The 20,984-nt window shown below is 35.1% G+C and overlaps 1 long non-coding RNA gene across 1 annotated transcript; it reads right to left on the bottom strand.

Annotated features, from left to right (window-relative positions):
- Positions 1–19,880: 19,880 nt before the first annotated feature.
- LOC128195201 (uncharacterized) lies at positions 19,881–20,215 on the bottom strand. The gene is made up of 3 exons (XR_008246771.1): positions 20,203–20,215; positions 20,064–20,112; positions 19,881–19,979 (listed from the first exon to the last, which is right to left on the bottom strand). It is a non-coding gene; the product is annotated as an uncharacterized LOC128195201 (long non-coding RNA).
- Between the last annotated feature and the right edge of the window lie 769 nt (positions 20,216–20,984).

Below are 20,984 nucleotides of genomic sequence, written 5' to 3' on the forward strand. Positions count from 1 at the left end.
TGCCAACATTCAAAAACAATAATAAAATCAAATTATATAAGCTTCTCTTACCTCTAAGTGTGACTGAACGTTCACAGATATGGTTACTGGTTCACCTCTACAAATCCTTCTACCCTCAACGCTCGACAACTTTCGAAACTAAACCAAGTAAAGATCAAAACACTATCAAAACCACTCATTTTAGAAGAGTGATCAACACATGAAACCAGAACTTGGTTTGCATGTCCAGGAAACCACACGGCTGAGTGAAGAGAAAAACTTACCAACTCAGATTCACAAATCGATCGGTTCAATCGAAAGCCCTTGACACCGAAAGAGTGGAAATGGTGTTTGAGTGATGATCGAAGATAGAAAAGATGAGAATTTCTTAGAGAGAAGATGAAGGTTTTAGAGAGAAGGAGGAGAAGAATGGAGTTTCAGAAGGTTGAAGAAGATGGTTGCATGTAGAGAGTGGCGTGAATTTTTGAAAACTTGGAGTTTTACTCCTACCGTCAAAACCAAACGGCCACTCCACTGCTTACACCTATCTTCCACTTTCTGTTTTCCAGCTCTCCTTCCTCGACACTTGTCTTCCACTCAGCTAAGGTTTTGAGTGAATTTTTAATGGGTCTGACAACTTTTGATTAAAGGATCAAGTATATTTGATTATACTGCATGAAGATAAAAAAGAAATCATGCAAAATGATGGAATATTTCCCTTTTTGTAACATTCTATTATATTAGAAGTAAAAATAAGCACAGGACATAAACAAAATATGTGAGAGAAGTGTGTGATTTAGCTTTTTGGAAGGGTTTCACATTGTATAATGATAAAAGGGATATTAATTTTGACATTAACCCTAAAAATAACAATTTTTTTAATTTATATGGTTGAATAATATTATTTTTTATGTTCAACAATTAGTTGTATTTAATAATATTAATAATGTTTAAAGTATCTTTTATATAATAATATTTAATTTCATTTTCAAATTATTTAATTCTGTCTTTTATTATTAAAGCATTTTTTATGAAAATAAAATATTTAGAAAATGAAACTAATTTAATCATAATCTCATTTTATCACAATTAAAAACTAAAAAAATAATCTATATACATTTTCAACAGTTTTTACAAACTTTGGTAGGTTTTGGTGGTTTTTTCAAAAGTCCTGCAAATATCGGCGGTTTTTAGAGAACCCCCGTTAATATCGGCGGTTTATGAGAAACCCTTGCTAATAGCGGCGGTTTTCCCAAAATCCCTACAAATATCGGCCGTTCTTACGAAACTCTTGTTAACACCGGCGAATTTTATGAAACCCCCGCTAATAACGGAGAATTTCAAAAATTGCCTGTAATTTCTTAACGATGCAGCTTTTTCCAGGAGTTTTCCAAACCGCAGGTAATGCATTTTTCGAGGGTTAAAACTGTCGGAAACGAAAAAAATAACCCCTAAAAAAATTATAAATTTTTGTAGTGATTAATTATTGATATTTTATTATTTTTAAAATTTTTGCATTAATTAATTAATTCGTTCATTTAAATTTTATTGATAAATATAATTATAATTATATAAAACATTTATCTCAATTTATTTTTATTATAATATACGATTTTTTTCACCATTAATTAATTATATTTTATTACTTTTTTTTAATAATTAATTACATAATTCATTTAGTTTTTATTACTAAAATTAAATTTATTTATAAGAAAGGATTTATCCCAATTTTTTTATAGCATAAGTTTTTTTAGCATTAGTTATTGATATTTCTTATTCTTTTAGTTTTTTTGGAAATTAATTAATTTTTCTTTTAAATTTTATTGATAAAAGTAATTTTTATTATAGAAAAATATTTACCTTAAATTTTATTTGGTATAGCATAAGTTTTCTTATCACTGTTAATTTTTTATATTTTATTTTTTTAAAATATTATGTTTGTTAGAGTGGTGTAGCGGAATAGTTAGAGTGTACAACAGACTAATAGGGTGTGAATTGATTTCTTATTGCAAATAATACTTTTAATAATTTTCTCATTAATATAAATTCCTTAACAACAATTTAAACAAATAGAAGAGTAAGGAAGAGAGAAAATTACACAGGTGATTTTTATACCGGTTCGGATGACACAGATCTTACGTCTAGTTATTAATCTCAACCGATAATTAATGTTTCACTATCACAAACCAACAAACTGTTAATATCACAAAGAAAATAAAACAGTTTAAGGTTAGAATACCTCTCTTGTTACCCCAAGATATGAAACTCACTTCTCCTGAAACCCACTAGGGATGAATACCTCCTCCGAATCTTTCACGAAGGATGAACAACTCCTTTGAATTCTCAAAAAGGATGAACATCTCCTTTGAATCTTCACAAAGGATGACAAACTTTCAACTTAGCAACAACAACAACAACAACAACACTCAATCACAACACGCATGAAAGTTCTCGCTCTATGCCAACACCAAGTTCTCAAAGCAACAACACAAGGGTTATACAAATCCTAGAACACGCTTATCTAAGCACATAGGAAAGCAGATAAGATTTTCGAAATAAACGTATTTTGTATTTCGTATTTTATAATGAGAGTCTCAATCTAATTTATAGAAATCTCACTCAAGGATACCTCCAAAAATTGGTTGTCACCTAATTAACGGGTGATAGTCGATTATCCGCTTATGTTAATCGATTATGCGTTTAATAAATGCACAACGGTCAAAAAATTGCTTAAAAATTCTCATAATTGTTCGTGATAATCAATTATGGCAAGTCATAATTGATTATTGATAATTGATTATTATAATTTGATAATCAATTATGGCATGTCATAATAGATTATTGATAATCGATTATTATAATTTGATAATCGATTATCTTCAGTATAAAATGAGGTTTTCTAATTCAAAATGAATTTTAAGGCAACCTAAGGTAAATAATACATAAAATCAAAGATAAATCACATTCTATACATAAATCTATTAAATTACAAAAGCTTTAACACAAAAACAAGTTCTCATAAAGATCTTTTTGCAACAAGAGCACCTAAGACTTGACTTTAAGACACGATCAAAACTTTTTATCTTAAGCTTTATGTTAACAATGTTAATTATTAATTAATTCAAATTATTAATTAATTCATTTAACTTTTATTGATTAAAATAATTTTAATTATAGAAAAACATTTATCTTAAATTTCTTTTTTATAGTATAATATTTTCTCACCATTAATTATTGATATTTTATTACTTTTTTTTTATTATAATATAAGATTTTTTTTTCACCATTAATTATTGAGATTTCATTATTCTTTTAATTTTTGTTATAATTAATTTAATCATTCATTTAACTTTTAATGATAAAAATAATTTGAATTATAGGGAAACTTTTATTCCAATTTTTTTTATAGTATTATATTTTGTCACCATCAATTATTGATATTTATTACTCTTTTAATTTTTGTGCTAATTAATTAATTCATTCATTCAAAATTTATTAGTAAAATTAATTTTAATTATAGAAAAACATTTATCTCAAATTTTCTTAAATAATATAAGAGTTTTACCATCAATAAATAGTTTATTATCGAATTATTTAAGAATATTAATATATTTGATAATATTAATGAGAGATTGGGTCTAAGATGCTGACCTAATACAATAGTCCACGAAAACCTAATTGTCTCTTCTCCACCAACAAACCGTAATTCATATTATCTCTATTTCAATTGTAAGGCGTCTTCACGATCACAAAACATGGGAATTTCTCTTTTTTTCATGGACTTCACCTCCTTCAACGCAACATTTTACCTCTGCCAATAGTGTCCTCTACTTGGATAGTCATGCCAGTGCATTCTTCGTCTTTACCCTTGTGCGAGCATTCCCAATTGGTTTCTTTCTTTGACAAACATCCGCCATGTCGTTGATGTGATCTTCATTCGAAACTCAATGACTTCGATCTCTTGAATCAATGAGTTTCTCATGATCCTTCTCTCGTCATCATTGTCTTCCTTGTGGCCTAATCGATTCTCTCACTGTGGGTGTGGAGGTGGAGCTTGTTGTGTCAAGAATAAAAGTCATCGTGTTCTATTTGGTGAAATTGGTGTTGTTATTTTTATGCTTGGGCTTTTTGGCTTTCGTTTCTCTTGTCTAGATTGGATCCAATTGTATGGACAATGTTTATTCTTTTTTCCTCACTCGTTGTTATTAGATTTGAGGATCGTTATAAGCTTGTAAAGTGTTGAGATTGTTGATAGGGGGAGCACTGGTTTAGTTGAACCCTTAATCTCAGTAATATCTGAGCTTTTGATGATGACAACACATAATTAATAACACATGTGTATTTTGTGTTACATGTTCTATGCTTACATGTTATATGAGTATATGAGAACATGAGTGTGTTGATTGATGTGTTGTTGATTGCATTTCACTGTGTTATATATGTGATTTTATACATGAATGCATGATACATGTTTTTGGATGAAAAACCACAAGCACTAATGTTGAACTTTAAAATGTGTGGCAAAACAACCGTTTGAAATCGATTACATTATGGGGTGAATCAATTAAACTCGTGTATTTGCATAACCGTTTTCAAGTGTGCTGTGAGAGTTTTTCAAAGAGAAAAGTTTTCAAAACTTTGCATTACACTGTTGCATAACCGATTGCATGTGATATGTATTCGATTAAGTTTGTTACTGTTTTGAAATTTGTTAATGCTTGATATAACTATTAAAACGACTATATTTTTAAATATGTTGACCAAGCATTAAATGTTATTCGACTGCATTAATTGTAAATTCAATTAAGTGCTTTGACTGTTATTATCTGTTATAACTGAATTGGTGTATTCGACTACATTAATAGCAAAGTCGATTATGTTGCGTTTGATACGAGTTCATCTATATATTGACGCGAATTTGATTTTTGTAAGAGACTTTTGTGATTCTAACATTTTCATATTCTTTTGTAGTAAAGTGCAAAGCTTATAGAAAGAGAAAAAACTCCAAGAAACTAGTTTGACCATGGTGATCAACTAGGTGTGATTTCTTGAAGAGCAAGATTGTTGAGTTTTCAAAGTCTGATCTATCTGCACATTTAGGTGTCTATTGCAAGATCAGGTTCTACAATCTGCTGAAGATTGGGTTGAGTTCCCTGTTGTGATTACAAGAAGAAAGATGTGTTGTGTTCTTGACTTTGAGGGTGCCTCAAAGGGGTTGGACTACAGGAGAGGGGATTCTTCCTGCTAGTTTGTTTGTATACTGCCTATATTTTGATTAGAGGGTTACAAAGGTGTTTTATATTTTTGACGTGAGGTCTCTTTAAAAACCTTGTTGTAAAAACCTTGATCATTATAGTGTATTGGCTTCCTGTGGTTGGAAGGACACTGGATGTGATTACAAGAAGAAATACGTGTTGTGTTCTTGACTTTGAGGGTGCCTCAAAGGGGTTGGACTACAGGAGAGGGGATTCTTCCTGCTAGTTTGTTTGTATACTACCTATATTTTGATTAGAGGGTTACAAAGGTGTTTTATATTTTTGACGTGAGGTCTCTTTAAAAACCTTGTTGTAAAAACCTTGATCATTATAGTGTATTGGCTTCCTGTGGTTGGAAGGACATTGGCTTCCTGCGGTCGGCTATAAGCCGATAGTAACATAAGCCCCCCAAGCCCTAGCAAAATTTTTGATATTGCGTTGGGTTTGTAAAGTTATATCGATCGGTAGAGGATTTTACCTGATTTTCAATTCATACTAGCATGCGTTCTTTATCATCCGATCGGGCTTTGCGCTAAGAGTTCCTTTGAAGTGTTCCTCAGACCAAGGCGAGAGTTCACGAAAGAGCTTGCTTCGCCGCTTGATTTAGGTCTTAGGAGCTCTCTAGAAGCGTGCCCTAAGACCAAGGTGAGAGTTCACGAAAGAAATCTGCCTCACCCGCTCGGTTTAGGTCTTAGGAGCTCTCTAGAAGCGTGCCCTAAGACCAAGGTGAGAGTTCACGAAAGAAATCTGCCTCACCCGCTCGGTTTAGGTCTTAGGAGCTCTCTAGAAGCGTGCCCTAAGACCAAGGTGAGAGCTCACGAAGAGTTTGCCTCATCCGCTCGGTTTAGGTCTTAGGAGCTCTCTAGAAGCGTGCCCTAAGACCAAGGTGAGAGTTCACAAAATAAATCTGCCTCACCCGCTCGGTTTAGGTCTTAGGAGCTCTCGAGAAGCGTGCCCTAAGACCAAGGTGAGAGCTCACGAAAAGTCTGCCTCACCCGCTCGGTTGCTCAAGGTTGGCCAAGTAGTTTGTATAGAGTCCTGTCATCTGCACCGAAGAAAAACAACACTAGAATTTTGAACGGTCAGAAAAATGTAGCTGATAAAATTTAGTTTGAGTGAGACCGTTTGGTCTGAAATCCATATTAGAATTATCACAGGTGAGTTGTAGGTTTTTTACTGTCCTCCAATGAGAGCCAAATTGTCGGAGTCCAACGAACTTGAACCCATCATAGGATGATTCCACCATTCTAGCTGCTTTTGAACTCAAACCGAGCGACAACTCTTCGCTCAGGTCAAGGAAGCCTCGTGTTCGGATTACTGAGCAGACGTACGGTCCTATCACCTATACTTCCAATCTGTACAAAAGAATAAATGTTGACGATGATTGTATGAACTATCACCCCGCTCGGGAGGTGTTAAATAAGAGTTGAGGTGTCCAGCTGAAAAATTTCCACCAGTAATGAAACTAGAGAAACTCTTAAATTCTTAAAATCGAGTGGTCGTTTGAATATATCATAAAAATTGAATCATGTTGATCTAAAAATCACTGATGTTGAAACCGGTCATGCGGTGGTCATCATCGAGGAGATAGAACTGTTCGGTTTACGTAGCAGAAGGGACGATCTTCCCGAAGAGGAGAATGACGGGGCGATATGTTTGGTGATCTCTCGCGTGAGAGTCCCCCATGCAACCCGCCGGCGAGCTTGCTGACGAGAGCCTTCGTGAGGAAGACGGATAATGAGTGGTACATCGCCCTTTTCGGTTAAAGACAATTTGAGGCGGGAAGATAATTCCCCTTTTGTTTCGGCTCCGACGAAGACGCGGAAGAAGAATTACTGTTGTCGCATTCTGAGTGCTGAACACTGCAAATCGAAATGCAATCCAGGGAGGAAGATATCTCACGGGGAAGAGAAAAGAGAGGATAAACCTCTCCCCAAATCTTCAAACCACTTTTGCGATACTGGGCATAACAAATTTTGAAACCATGTTAACATCCCGTGCCGCCACCGGAGAAGAATTCGTCGGATCCGAAGATGGGAATCCGGGCAACGGTGAGGAAGGCGGGATAGTCTGGAGGGAAAATCAGATTCTTCGGAGTCATGAATGGCTTGTCGGCACAGTCCGGCACCCCATACACTTTATCCATGGTGACACGAACCGAAACGTTGCTTTCCTTTGCCTTGTTCCCCACCAGCCTTTCTGGAACCTCTCTGCTTCCTCCTTTCATTCAGTAAATCATCGTCCGTCATCAAGGGAAAGCAAATGTAACTTGAATTTTGGTATGGACAGGTTGGCACGGTGGAAGCTGAGTTGATGTACAACACTTTCCTTGAGGTTTACGAGTCATTGTGCAAGGAATAACCGTGAGAAAGATTAACCTCACTTTGTTTTTCCTCAACGGCTACGGTGATGAGTGGTTACCGATCGAGGACATCGCCGTTCGAGATGAAGCCGGTGTTGGGTAAAGCCAGCCTTGAAGCGGAAATGGAGGAGTCGCTGGTGATGTAGCATGGGAAACCGGCGGACTCAATGAGTTCTGCGTCAATAGCGTCGGAGCCGCTCGGTTCCTGGTGAACGCTTGGGTTGTTTGAGTTCTGAGCACCTTCACCCTCGCGTTGGAAAGCACCGAACGATTTCACCGTCGGGTTTGTGGCCTAGCTCTCGGGTGAGTTAGGAGATCCGGGCCATTCTTGAACATCCGCAGTCGCATTAGATCAATCCACTTCAAGAATTAAACAATTACTAGAAAAATTAATAAAACAAACAAAATAATTAGTCACCCTCCTTCCGTTTAGCAAATCTCCGTCCGCCACCAAGGGAAAGGACCCAATCCTCTTCGTCATGGGAAAAGCTTTAAAAAAGCGGAAAAAACGATAACCATTATTGTTTGAGGTGAGGCAGACAGTAGGGTGGAGAGGCGTCTCGCGAAAAGGGACGTCGCGACGATCGGGCACGGTGGAGATTTTTTCCGCGAATCACTCGTGAGTGAGGGAGTCAGACTCAATGATGACTCGTGCAGGGTTGGGAACTCGGGGAAGTGAAGAAATTACTCTAGAAAGTTTAGCTTAGCCCGGTTGTGAATCGCGTAGTGAATTGTTATGCCTTTAATGGTGGATAAGACCTCAAATTTTTTGGTTGATTCCGCCATCTCTGCGACTGGTTATCTTGGTTCTCTTGCCACGTTTGGTGATAGTACTCTCGGAAGGCCACGATGATCTCCGTCTGCACCTTTACCGTTCGGTTGATTGCGAGCCCATTTTACCAAGCGGTTAATTGTTTGTCCGCTCGGTTCATTTGTCTAGGAGATACCATCAGTCGGCCATGAGCTCAAAATAACTTAAGGCTCTCTTGCACCTTTACCGTTCGGTCGGCTATAAGCCGATAGTAACACTGGAGATATTTATTATCTGCAATTAACGAATATTTTATCTGGGAGTATCATATTATTCCTATTTGCAAACATTCATTACCTATAAAAATTTACATTAAAAATTTAATTTATAATTTATTAAATAAAATTTAATTAAAATTAAAATTAATTTATATTTTATTAAGATAAATTTAATTAAAATAAATTTTAATTTATTTTATATTTTATATCTTTTTATAATTTTTTTAAAATTTTATTTTAGAATATTTTATTTTTTAATATTTGTGAATATTACCATGTAGTCATGAGTTTTAAAATATTTATAGATAATTTTTAAAGAGATATCTCATAAATAATGAAACGAATAATAAGTGAATTCTTTTTTACAAATCAAATAACTAATAGACACTGTTTATGTGTGATGCAATTCGTTACCAAGTTACTTGTAACTTACCATGTTATTAATTATATAATCAAGTCTAATCAATAATCTTGACATCATATTACATAGTAAAAAGACATTTTTGTCCTTCAACCTTAGGTTTATAGGATGTGTATATATAACATATTCAAGAACAGAAAAAGAGTGTGAGAATTTGCAATGTCTATGTTAGTGAAAATCGTTGTGTTGGTGTGCATGTTAACATTGGCATGGGCAGATCGAGCTAGTGTGGAAATTACGAATAGTTTGGAAGGACGTGAAACTATAAATATTCACTGTAAATCAAAAGATGATGATCTTGGATTCCACAGTCTCCCTATTGGCCAAAGCTACAAATTTAGTTTTGGAACTAGCTTTATCAGATCAACATTGTTCTTTTGTTCTGTTCAATGGGGAAATGGTTCTTTGTTGTATTTTGATGCATTTAAGCAAAGTCGGGATTTCGATAAATGTTTAGACTGTCATTGGTATATTATGAAAGATGGACCATGTAGGTATGAATATAAAATTAATCGCAAATGCTATAAGTGGAACTCATCCGCTTCATTTTAATTATCTACGCTTTTATAAAGACAAATAATAACCTTCTATCTTCTATGTCATGGATTATTTTATACTTCAACTTATATTTATTTTATAATTAATAGTTTCGACATAAACTAATTAAGAAAATAGAAAAATGTGTAAGAAAGAATTATTTTTTTTATTAGAAGACAAATTTGTTTAACTTTGATTAAGAGTAATTAATTTGTAATTAGCATTAGCATTGTGTTTGAGTCGATTTTGAAAATCAACATACTATAATTTAGCATCGAGTTGAAATAGGAGGTTGTATGTTTGACTTAAGTAATGTAAAAAAGCATGTTTGTAAAAAATAAATCGTTACTACAAACTCAACAACACTCTTTTATCTCTTGAGCACTAGCTATGAGTTACAAGAGGATAATAATTTTAATTACTAGAAAAATTATATTTATCAATAGATAGAAATAAGTTAGTAAGTACAAAAATATGTTGCTGAATTATTATTATAAAAAATTTGTTAGTAAAGTATTTGTCAACCAATTTTATCGGCATATTAAAATATTGGTTTAATACCTATTTTGGTCTCTCTTTTTGTAGGGTCTGTTCAATGTTGTCTTCCTTTTTTTCAAAAGTTCATTAACATCCTACTTCTCGCAAAAACGATGCAAAGTAGTCCTTTTTGGTTACGGCGTTAAAAAGACTAACGACACAGCTGCCCAGCTTGCAAAAAACTGATGAGTTGTACAATTTTGATTGAGGTGGCACTGTGACTTCATTATATGTGTTAAAATAAAATAATTTAAAATGATTTAAAATAATTTAAAATGATTTAAAATTATTTAAATTAATTTAAAAGATAGGGTTAAAAATAATTTTAGGATTAACTAATTACATTTGGGGTAAAATCAACTCGCGATTTCGGAGCGATTTAGGGTTCATCAATCAGCTTTCCAAGAGTGCATATTTTGATTATTGGTGAAATCAAGTTCGTGGTTCGTCGAAGAGCGTGGTTCGTCCGTCAGTGGCAGTGAGGTAGTGAGGTTAGTGATCACATTACTGTTCTTATGTTGTTGTTATAGTTACTGATCGCATTACTGTTCTTACTTATGTTGTTGTCTTTAATGGGTGGATTCTGTATAAGTTTTGTAATGGGTGGAATGGGTTAAAATATGATTATATTTGTGGCGTGGTGGGGGGTTTATTGAAAAAGTACTGGCATTAGGTGTTGAAATTGGTCCCATGGTGTTAATTTAAGTTAATGAGTGGTCTCCCTTTTCCATTTGCAGTGTAGGGATGTCTAACGATATGTTTGAAGTAGTGGTCCACCACGGTGGGACCTTGATAAAGAAAGTGCCCTTTAATTATATAGGTGGGGATATATGATTAGAAAGTGCCTCTTGTCGTTCGGTCTCGACAGTTGTTGAGCAGATTTAATGCACAAATAAATGCGGTAACGACTATCGTTAGACAATTAAGATTTGCATTAATGACCATTAAGAAGTAAATTAATTGGTCAGATTCCTTTAAACTCTATAAATAAGAGTTTAGGCCTGAGGTATGGACATAATCAACTCATATTCCACTACGCCCTATTTACGTCCTATAAGGATTTCAATATTTAATTGTAACAAATAGTTCATAAAACGACCCCAAACTTGAGCGTTGGAATTCCTTTTGCAGGTACCTCCCCTCTTTTACAAAGAGGGTGACCGAGTGGTCTAAACTGAAGTTCACCGAGCGACTAATATTGAAGGTGACCTATTGATCCAAAGTGAAAGCAGACAAACGAAGCGCACCAGTCAAAGGTTAGTGTCTCGGTCTCACAAAATTCCTACCGAAACAACCGATATATTCACATCTCATTTCAATACATATTCTCAATAACATGTATTACACCACCAATCATCAAGTTTATAACGTCTTTCTCAACATGCATAGTCTCAATAATATACATTTCTTCCAATCACAATACTTACAACAAAATTATCATTACCTTCCACACGTGGTCTCCATAATATATGTTACTCATCAACGCTACTATACCATAATAATTGTTTAATTTAATTATACAACAGTAGCTAATGCTTCATGTGGCCCCTCCCAAATGTGCAAATTCATTACAATTAAGCCGCCCCTGTCACAGGTTGTTCATCAAGTCACTCCTCACCAACACTTTTCCTATTCTTTTTCTCTACCAAACTTACAATGGTAATTATTTAATTATTATGACAATTACTCGTGAGATCCGAGGAGACACACCACTCCTCTCCCACACAAATCCAGGGATAAAACAAAGACATATCTTACCCAAAAACTCTTTTCGTTTCGTGCACAAATAAATAGTCCCTCCCAAGGACTTACTTTTCTTATCAAGACTAAAGCCACATCAATAGTTTTATTTCTCCTTTCTCCTATAACAAAACCTATTATAATGTTGAACTATATAACTACCATGTGGGCCCCACATGGCCCACCTAATTTCCTGCACTCTTCTTACTAACTCACGTAACACTCTTCTCTCTCCGTAATATCATCATTCATTCAAGTGGGGCCATCAACAATTCACCACAATTTTCATATCCTTTTCCACTCTCGTAAATCCATCTTCTCTCTCCAAAATCATACTTCTTTTTATAATATAATAACCAATACCCACATCACTCTCTCGTACTCATGTAACTTCTTTACTTTACTTTTCTTGCTATAAATTACTGTCATAATAACATGTCAATTTCCCATGACCCACTCATTCATACATTAATTATAGGATCGCGATATTCTAACAACACAGACAAAAATTTGACAACGCCATACTTTTTTTAAATCTGTTTCTAAAAAAGGGTTATACTTGTTTTTTGAATATTCTGAAATCATCCTTCTTCATCTAGCACTGTCTCCTCTCTCCAATTTAGGGTTTTTATTCTTCATTAGAACTTCTCACTCTCAATTTGGTGAAGTTTTCTCTAGACCCGTTGAAGAATCTCTCTCGACCCGTTCAAGAATCTCTCTCTCGACCCGTTCAACAATCTCTGTCGACCCGTTCAACAATCTTCGTCGACGTTCAACAAGTTTCGTCGTCAGTGGCCCCATTTGAAGGCTATTTTTGTCTCTGGAGTTCACGATTTGGGAAGAGTACGCCAAAACCGTTATGAAGGAAGGAATACACCGAAAGCGTTAGAAAAGCATAACTTGTAGAACTCCTTACACTAGATATAGTCCAAAACTTGATTGACTTATGTAATTTTTGAATAGTGCAGTATTTAGTACATGCCCAAAAATGGATAGTTGTATTTGGAACAATTAATTTAATTGTTAATAAAGAAAGTGCTTATTCTAATTGTGATTGTTATTTTCATTCCATTTGTTGTTTGGTATTATTATTTAATATTCATCCTTTGTGATTGTTCTAACAAATGTGTAGTTCTGTCACCCCTATGTGGATGAAAGACCAAGTAAAAGTGTTTTTAGGTTGAGAGGTGAGTTCATGCAGTGGCCTTTTAATAGACTGTTGTTGTTTTAATCGATTACAAGGTCCTTTTAATCGCTTACCAGTGAGAAAATTCCATTTTGTACTAAAAGCTGATGAGTGCTACCCAGATATGGCTGCAACACTCCCCAGGAGTCCTTTCGTTTGTGTTTTCAATGTTTTGAGGATTGATTAACCCTATTGGTCATGGTTGAATGTGTCCGCAACAAGAAATTTCAAGTTAGGTGAGTCCTATGTGGATGGAAGACTAAGTAAAGGTGTTCCTAAGTTGAGAGGGCAGGTCCTACACCATTGACAAGGCCTTGTAATCGCTTACCAGTGAAAAAAATCTCCTTTTGTACCGAAAGTTGAGGAGTGCTACCCAGTCATGGCTGAAGCACTCCCCAGGGGTTTGCAAGACTGTGTTTTCAATGTTTTGAGGATTGATTAACCTTGTAGGCCATGGTTGAATGTGTCCACAACAAGAAATTTCAAGTTAGGTCAGTCCTATGTGGATGGAAGACCAAGTAAAGGTGTTCCTAGGTTGAGATGGGAGATCCTACACCATTGACACAGGTCTGATGCACGTGTAATCGATTATAGGGGCCTTGTAATCGCTTACCAGTGAAAAAAATCCCTTTTTGTACCGAAAGTTGAGGAGTGCTACCCAATCATGGCTGAAGCACTCCCCAAGGGTCTCCAAGATTGTGTTTTCAATGTTTTGAGGATTGATTAACCTTGTAGGACATGGTTGAATGTGTCCACAACAAGAAATTTCAAGTTAGGTCAGTCTTATGTGGATGCAATCATAAGCAACCATAACACCACTTGGTTAGGTCAGTCTTATTACACACGCACATAACTACCTATTTTCCTCTTCCTCACAACACCACTTGGATGCAATCATAAGCAACCAATTTTGTGGACTCCCTAAGTCCTTTCAACCACTACTAACTACATCCACATGTCCTTGGTCATAAAAATCAACCAACCAAGTGAAGATCTTTCAATAAATTTCACCAAATTAGGTCCAACCCCTCAATGGGGAGCTCTTCTTCCACAGCAGGGGAGTGTCGCTATACTTTCGGTACAAATTCGTGATTTTTCACTGATAAACGATTACAGGCTACTCATAATCGATTGCACACGCACATAACTGCCTATCTTCCTTTTCCTCACAACACTACTTGGATGCAATCATAAGCAACCAATTTTGTGGACACCCTAAGTCCTTTCAACCACTACTAAGTACATCCACACGTCCTTGGTCATAAAAATCAACCAACTAAGTGAAGATCTTTCAATAAATTTCACCAAATTAGGTCCAACCCCTCAATGGGGAGCTCTTCTTCCATAGCAGGGGAGTGGCGCTACACTTTCGGTACAAATTTGTGATTTTTCATTGGTAAGCGATTACATGCTACTCGTAATCGATTACAAACGCACATAACGGGGAATAATTGACTTTCAAAAATAGAACTTCCAAGCAATCAAAACAACCAATTTAGTAAACCTATTGTTTCAGTCCAACTCCTCATCAGTACAAGACACATCAATTTTGACCCAACAAGTTAATGAATAAACTCACTCAACCAAAAACACAGACAAAGAAAATGAATATGAAGAATAATTAATCAATAATAGTTTAGCTGTATTCATTTGCTATAATTATGTACAATTCTATAAAAAAATTTAATAGTATAATTCTGTACAATGTCTATTCATTTGCTATAAAATAAGAATCTAAACCAAGAACACATTTCTAATGCTATACTAATCCAAAATGTTGCAGCATTTGAAATCTTTGGATGTTGTCCTCGTCTAGGATCCAGTCACATATATACTTCTTCCTAAACGCAGCCAAGTCCTCCTGAAATGAACATTTTGGAATTTAGAAACAATATGAAGAATTGTCACATGATATGTTAATTTGTGAGAATAAGAATGGAAAACAATTGTTGTCTTAAAAGCAAAATGAGATTTTGGAAGAATCGGATATGTATAGCACTTTACATGATGAGAAAATAGAATTGCAAAGACTGGTGCAAGTTTTGAAGAGTATATATGATGAAACCAGGGTGATACTTTAATAACAAGCTAGTCAAATTTTAAAACTATCCTCTAGTAACGATCGACAAAATGATGACCTTGGATGCCTTGGTGGAGTGAATCAGAATTTGGTGGAGAAATTAAAGTGAGGGAAGATAAGTTAAGTCATGAACTACTCAAGGGAACAACTAGACTCTAGATTTTTGCCGTTAATGACACATTATTTGAAGAAAAAGTCTATGAGCTAGCCTATGCATGTGAAGATCTTGAACCTAAAAGCAACTTTAAAGACATGGAAAGTGAAATATTCATAGAAAGAGTTTGCAAGGTGGAAAGGGAAAATGGGTAACCACATCCATTGCACGATACAGAGTACAAAGAAAGGAAGAAATCATTGACAAACCAAAAAACCACAGGAACGAAGTGCGATACAGTGTGTGAATAAACAATACCTTTGGATAAAAGACGAAAATCGCTGCTCACAAAGTGACCACCGCACCCAACCGACGAAGGACCAACGACGACAGCGAAAAAACGAAACCTTTCAACAAATGACGCCAACGGTGGACCCAAGCGAGACTTCCTCCCAGCACTTCAATGGCGGACCGACACACACGATTTCGTCCAGATAGAACGGTGGACCCAAGAACGATTTTCACAGCGGTGGACAAAGAGCACTTCGTTGGTGGAGCAAGAGTTTCGAATGAAGAATGAAAAACTGGTGAGAGAGTTTCGTAGGGATGAATTTCACTTTATGAAAAGCGCCAATAAGTTTCAACATTTTTCTTTCTAAAAACACCCTCCGAAACAAAATTCAACCTTTTAAAAATATCATTTAAAACAACAAATGACAGATCAACACGTGTCGTTGTCAAATTGTTATCAAATTTGGGTTGTTCAAGACCTTAATTATACTTCCCCATTTTATTCTATTAATTTACGTCCAACCACACTCCTCCCATGCAACAACATTATAACATAATTTATTTACCACCCTTCTCCTTCTCTCACTTACTTCATCTCACACACCTAGCTCGTGCGAAGTGATTTACGTGAACTGCACACCACCTAAGGTGCCCGAGGATATACACCTTTCTTTCTCCAACTCATTCACCTACCATCACACTCTCGCTCTTCCATTCTTTCTGTTTTCTCTCCTGCACAAACACACACTTTACTGCCTCCCTCGCTACCCTCCAACAACTTCCACCTTCTTCCTCCTTTTCCTCTCACAACTCCCGCTACTCTTCCTCTCTGCCTATTCAAGTTACTAGACGCACACACAACCCAGCAGCTTCTAACTTTTCCTTCTTTCTCATGCTAAAATCTCTTCTCTTCCTACACGTCTTAAACACTCTTATTCAAGCAACCCCACTCCTACAACCTTTCCAATTCAACCCGAAACTCAAACCCTCACGGTTCTCTCCTTTCCCCATGTTACCCTCACTGTTCGCGCAAGGATGGGGTATTGAAGGCTAAGGTTGTTGCCTCACAACCCTCATGGTCATCACGTAAGGGCAGGGGTCTCCTCATTCTTCCACCGAAACTCTAGGTTAAAGCAAGGTAGGCTAGGGTTCTTTTCTGTCACTCACACACGGCTCCCGTGGATGTATCCCCTTAGGTTTTACCCTAATCACACTTAAATATCTCTATCAAAAATCACTTTCTCCTTCCTATTATTGTTTATTTATTGATTTATTTTAAAACCTAAGGCCCAAACCCTTATTAAAAAAAACTACCCATGCATTAAGTCCACCCCTCGGTCAAACAAATCTTCACCCATAAATAAAAGTCCACGCCCCTCTTATATTAAAAGAGAAAGAAGAGAAGTGAAACCTCTGCCATTCTCTCTTTCCAAGGTCAAACATCCAAGCAATACAAATAACAAAAAGAAATACATACCTCTGCCAAAGCACTGTCCTCCCTCACACCGATATTAATTGCGGCCCCCTTATACACAAAACCAAAGCTTAAAATAATTAAAGGCTAACCCACAAGCTTTTTCTCAAGAAGCTGGAGAAATTCGAACACAAAACGCTCCACATGATTTCAATCTAGACAAACTCATCCACCACCAGACCCAATTCAAATTCTTGGGTTATTAACACAACCAAAAATATATGAAAATTACTTTAGGCATTTTCAAAAGTTATAATAAAAACAATTACTAATTAATTTTTGTACAACTTATAAATACTTTTATCACCTAATAATACACCATGAATAAATACCTATTTTTAGAAAATATTAAAATAAAAATAAAAGTTATTTTTATTTTATCCGGGTTTTACAACCAACAGATGTAATATTTCTTTCATTTTAAATGCATGTTGATTAACAACTTTAGGTATGATTTTCTTTCGTTTTGACCGACTGATTTCGCGCACAGGTACTCTTTGGACTATAGGCACACTCTCTTTTTCTCCCTTACTGCTGCACACTAGTAAAAAAAAGAGTTATTATCACGCCCATTATGGCGCAGTGACATTTTTTAAATTTTCGTGATATTATAGGCCTTAGTTATTTCAGAACTGAAGCAATATTGGCTCTATGGCCTCGATTGTATGTAGAACCGAGGCCAAAACCCCCTGCAAAATGCTGACAATCCAGTCAGCTATTTGATGGAAATCTCTATACAGGATTTTTGGCCTTAGTTCCCTACATAACCGAGGCCATAACCCCCTGACAGAAATTAGGCATTTGAAATAGTCAGATATTTTGCAAAGATATTAATTTTTTGCAGAGGATTTGGACTTTATTGCCCTCAGAACTGATGCCATAGGCCCTTGCCAAACTTTGACATTCCCACATCTACAATCTGATAATAATTATTGGCAATCAGACGATCATAGATTTGGCCTCGGTTAATTAGAGAACTAATGCCATAGAGCTTACTCTGAAGACAATTTGAATTTTTAACAGAGGATTTGGCCTCGGTTGTGTGAGAACCGAGGTAATATTGCTATTAAGCTTCGTTTCGGCGGGAATTAAGGGAAAAAGTTGAAAAAAATTTCAAAATTGCCATTTTAAATTAAATTTGATTTTTTTGAACACTTTAGGCCTAGGTTGTATGGAGAACCGAGGCCATATCCCCCATATTGCCTCGGTTTTCTGAAGAACTGAGGTAATAACCTTTCTTAGGTTAAAAAATAAAAAAGGAGGATGAGCAATTTCGTCTTCTTCATGAGAACAAAATTGTTCCTCCTTGCAATCTCTCTACCGCAACACTCCATAGCCATTTTGCATGCATTTTCATCGTTTGAAGTTTGTTTTTTCTATTGCCATGGCCATCACCAACATTTAGGAAGCAATATCACCGATCAAAATCATTCCAAATCACAGTAGTATGCAGAAACAATAGTATGTCCAACATATGGATTAATCAACAATAATAAATTATATATCCACATATGTATTAAACACAGAAAACACATTTTTGTTGTATCATGACGACATCTGTGTTGTTACAGTCAATGTGTTGTCATCAACGAAAACAAACACAGGATTTGGGTTCAGTACTCACATGGCTCCTCCTATCAACGATCTCCCCCTTTTTTGATGATGCACAACCATGATCAATAAAACAACCATGATGTACAATGCACAACCATAAATTGTTTCACACAGTTTCAAACAAAGACATACAAATACATATATGTCATACACATTCAACTATCTCATTCAATGTTCAATTATTTCTCCCCCTTTGGGCATTAGCAAAAAAGGATTTATAGCACAATGTAATTGAAACACAGAGATATCGAATCTCACAGAGATATTGAATCTCACAAAGATGCATCAGTAAATGTTTACAGAAAAATGATGCTCCCCCTGTCAGCGTATTATGTCGTTTAGTTTTGGCTTTTAACGACGAATTAGAGACCGACGTCATAGTGGGTGACATAACTTTTACGTCGGATATCACGAGGTGATGTTAATAGTATAATTTCACGTCGATTGTATTTATATCTGACGTAAACCTAACGTCGACATTGTGCAACGACGTGATGTTACGTCAGTTAGTAAAGAGATTGACGTTCAATATTTGAATTAATATTTTTATTTATAGTAAAATTTGTCGTCATATGTATGAGGGAAGGGACGTAAACTTAACGTCGATGTGGAGGATAAGGGACGTAATGTTCACGTTGAAGTTCAATGTTGACGTCAATTTTTGAGTAATATTTGAATAAATATTTATATTTAAAGGAATATTTGACGTCAAGTATAAAGTAATGACGTAAGGTTAACGTCGAAATTGTCTATATGGGACGTTACTGTCGATGTTTGAACATCAAATGGTGTGTACTTTGACGTTACCTTCGGTGGTTTTTTTTCGATTTGATTCGGTTTAGCTCATTCAACCAAACATGAAATACAGAAACCAATTTTCCAATTCATATATATTCACAGAATTAATTAATTTAAAACATGCTATCATCAATTCATCAATTCCAATTAAATAGTAAAACTAAAAGACGCTAATGCTATCATCAAAACTTTAAAGAACCCAGTTTTCCATTCATCTATTCACAGTATACATCTATTCACAATAATCTATTAACAGTTTAAAAGTTGCACAAGTAAGCAAATTCTACTATCATGAAAGGAAAAACCTAAAGCTATAGGTATTTAAAATGTTTATTCAAATATCCTGCCCATTCCTTTCTTATACTGAAGTGGACAATGGAGAGGTAGTGTTGAACCGCTGCATAATCAAGGAAACTTTACTATTATATTCATTTTAATGTCAAAAGTTTATTGATATTTGTAAGATTTTCAAATGTAAATTTTTACCTCAGTCCATTCCCCTCTGATTTCTGCTCGGATGATTGCCTTCATCCATGACATGATGTAGTAGCCACATGCCCAGGAATCATTCTGCTTATTACACTAAACATGTGAAAGAACTTAGTCAAATGTAATGATTTAAATTTGACTACGAAAATTAAAGGTTAAAGATAAACGAATTCCAACCTTAGGATATATAATTTCAAGTTGTTGTCCTCTGGTCCTAGTCACAACTCTAAACAAATTTGAAACATTTGAAACATTAGAAACATAAGTTAATATATTAATATCATAATGAATTGATAAGAATGAATGTAATACTTACGTTTGTATCAAGGACTTTGATAACTTTTTGGCAAGTATACCAAATCGTTACAAGTAATACAGTGATAAGTAAAGTATCGTTCTCCTCAGGGAATTTGTGTTACGTTATTCAATTAAAATTTATTTATCAAAATCAATTGAACAACAAATTATAAGTGAATTAATAGTCTCAAAGTAGATGACAATTTAAAATTGAAATTAAAATTTAAAGAAAGCTTCATTGGAATTGACTTCATGACCACATTACAGTAACTATTCTGAGCAATATAACTTGCGTTCAAACATCAACATCACAGTATCTTGGTTTAATTCCTTAAAACAAGTTCTAAAGAATTATGTTCAATTATTAATTCCTTAAGTAATTAAACATAAACTTTGCATTAAGAATGATCTTATTGATGACCAGGAGAATTGAAACTATCCCTAGCATCTTTCCTTCTGGTTGCTTTTCTTGCGTTAATACTCAAATTTACTTCCCAGTATAATTTAAATATAAAAACAAATTTATTTTACTTTCGTAAAATAAAATAAAAAGTAAACAGGAAAAGCATATGAACACAATTTAAATTGAACAGGAAAGATTACATCAAATGTCAGCCATTACAGTCAATTCCAACGAATAAAAGTTTAGCCTATCCTAGACATCACAAACATACTCATTTCTGCAATTCCTTGCATGATGTGCAGTCTTGATGTCTTCAGACTTCTGATGGTCTCTTTCTCCAGAGCAGTTCTCCAAAAAATATTCCTCTTGTCCCTTTTTGTCTGCTCCCATCTATCCTC

The sequence above is a fragment of the Vigna angularis genome, chromosome 2 (assembly GCF_016808095.1).
Source record: "Vigna angularis cultivar LongXiaoDou No.4 chromosome 2, ASM1680809v1, whole genome shotgun sequence".
NCBI lineage: Eukaryota > Viridiplantae > Streptophyta > Magnoliopsida > Fabales > Fabaceae > Vigna > Vigna angularis.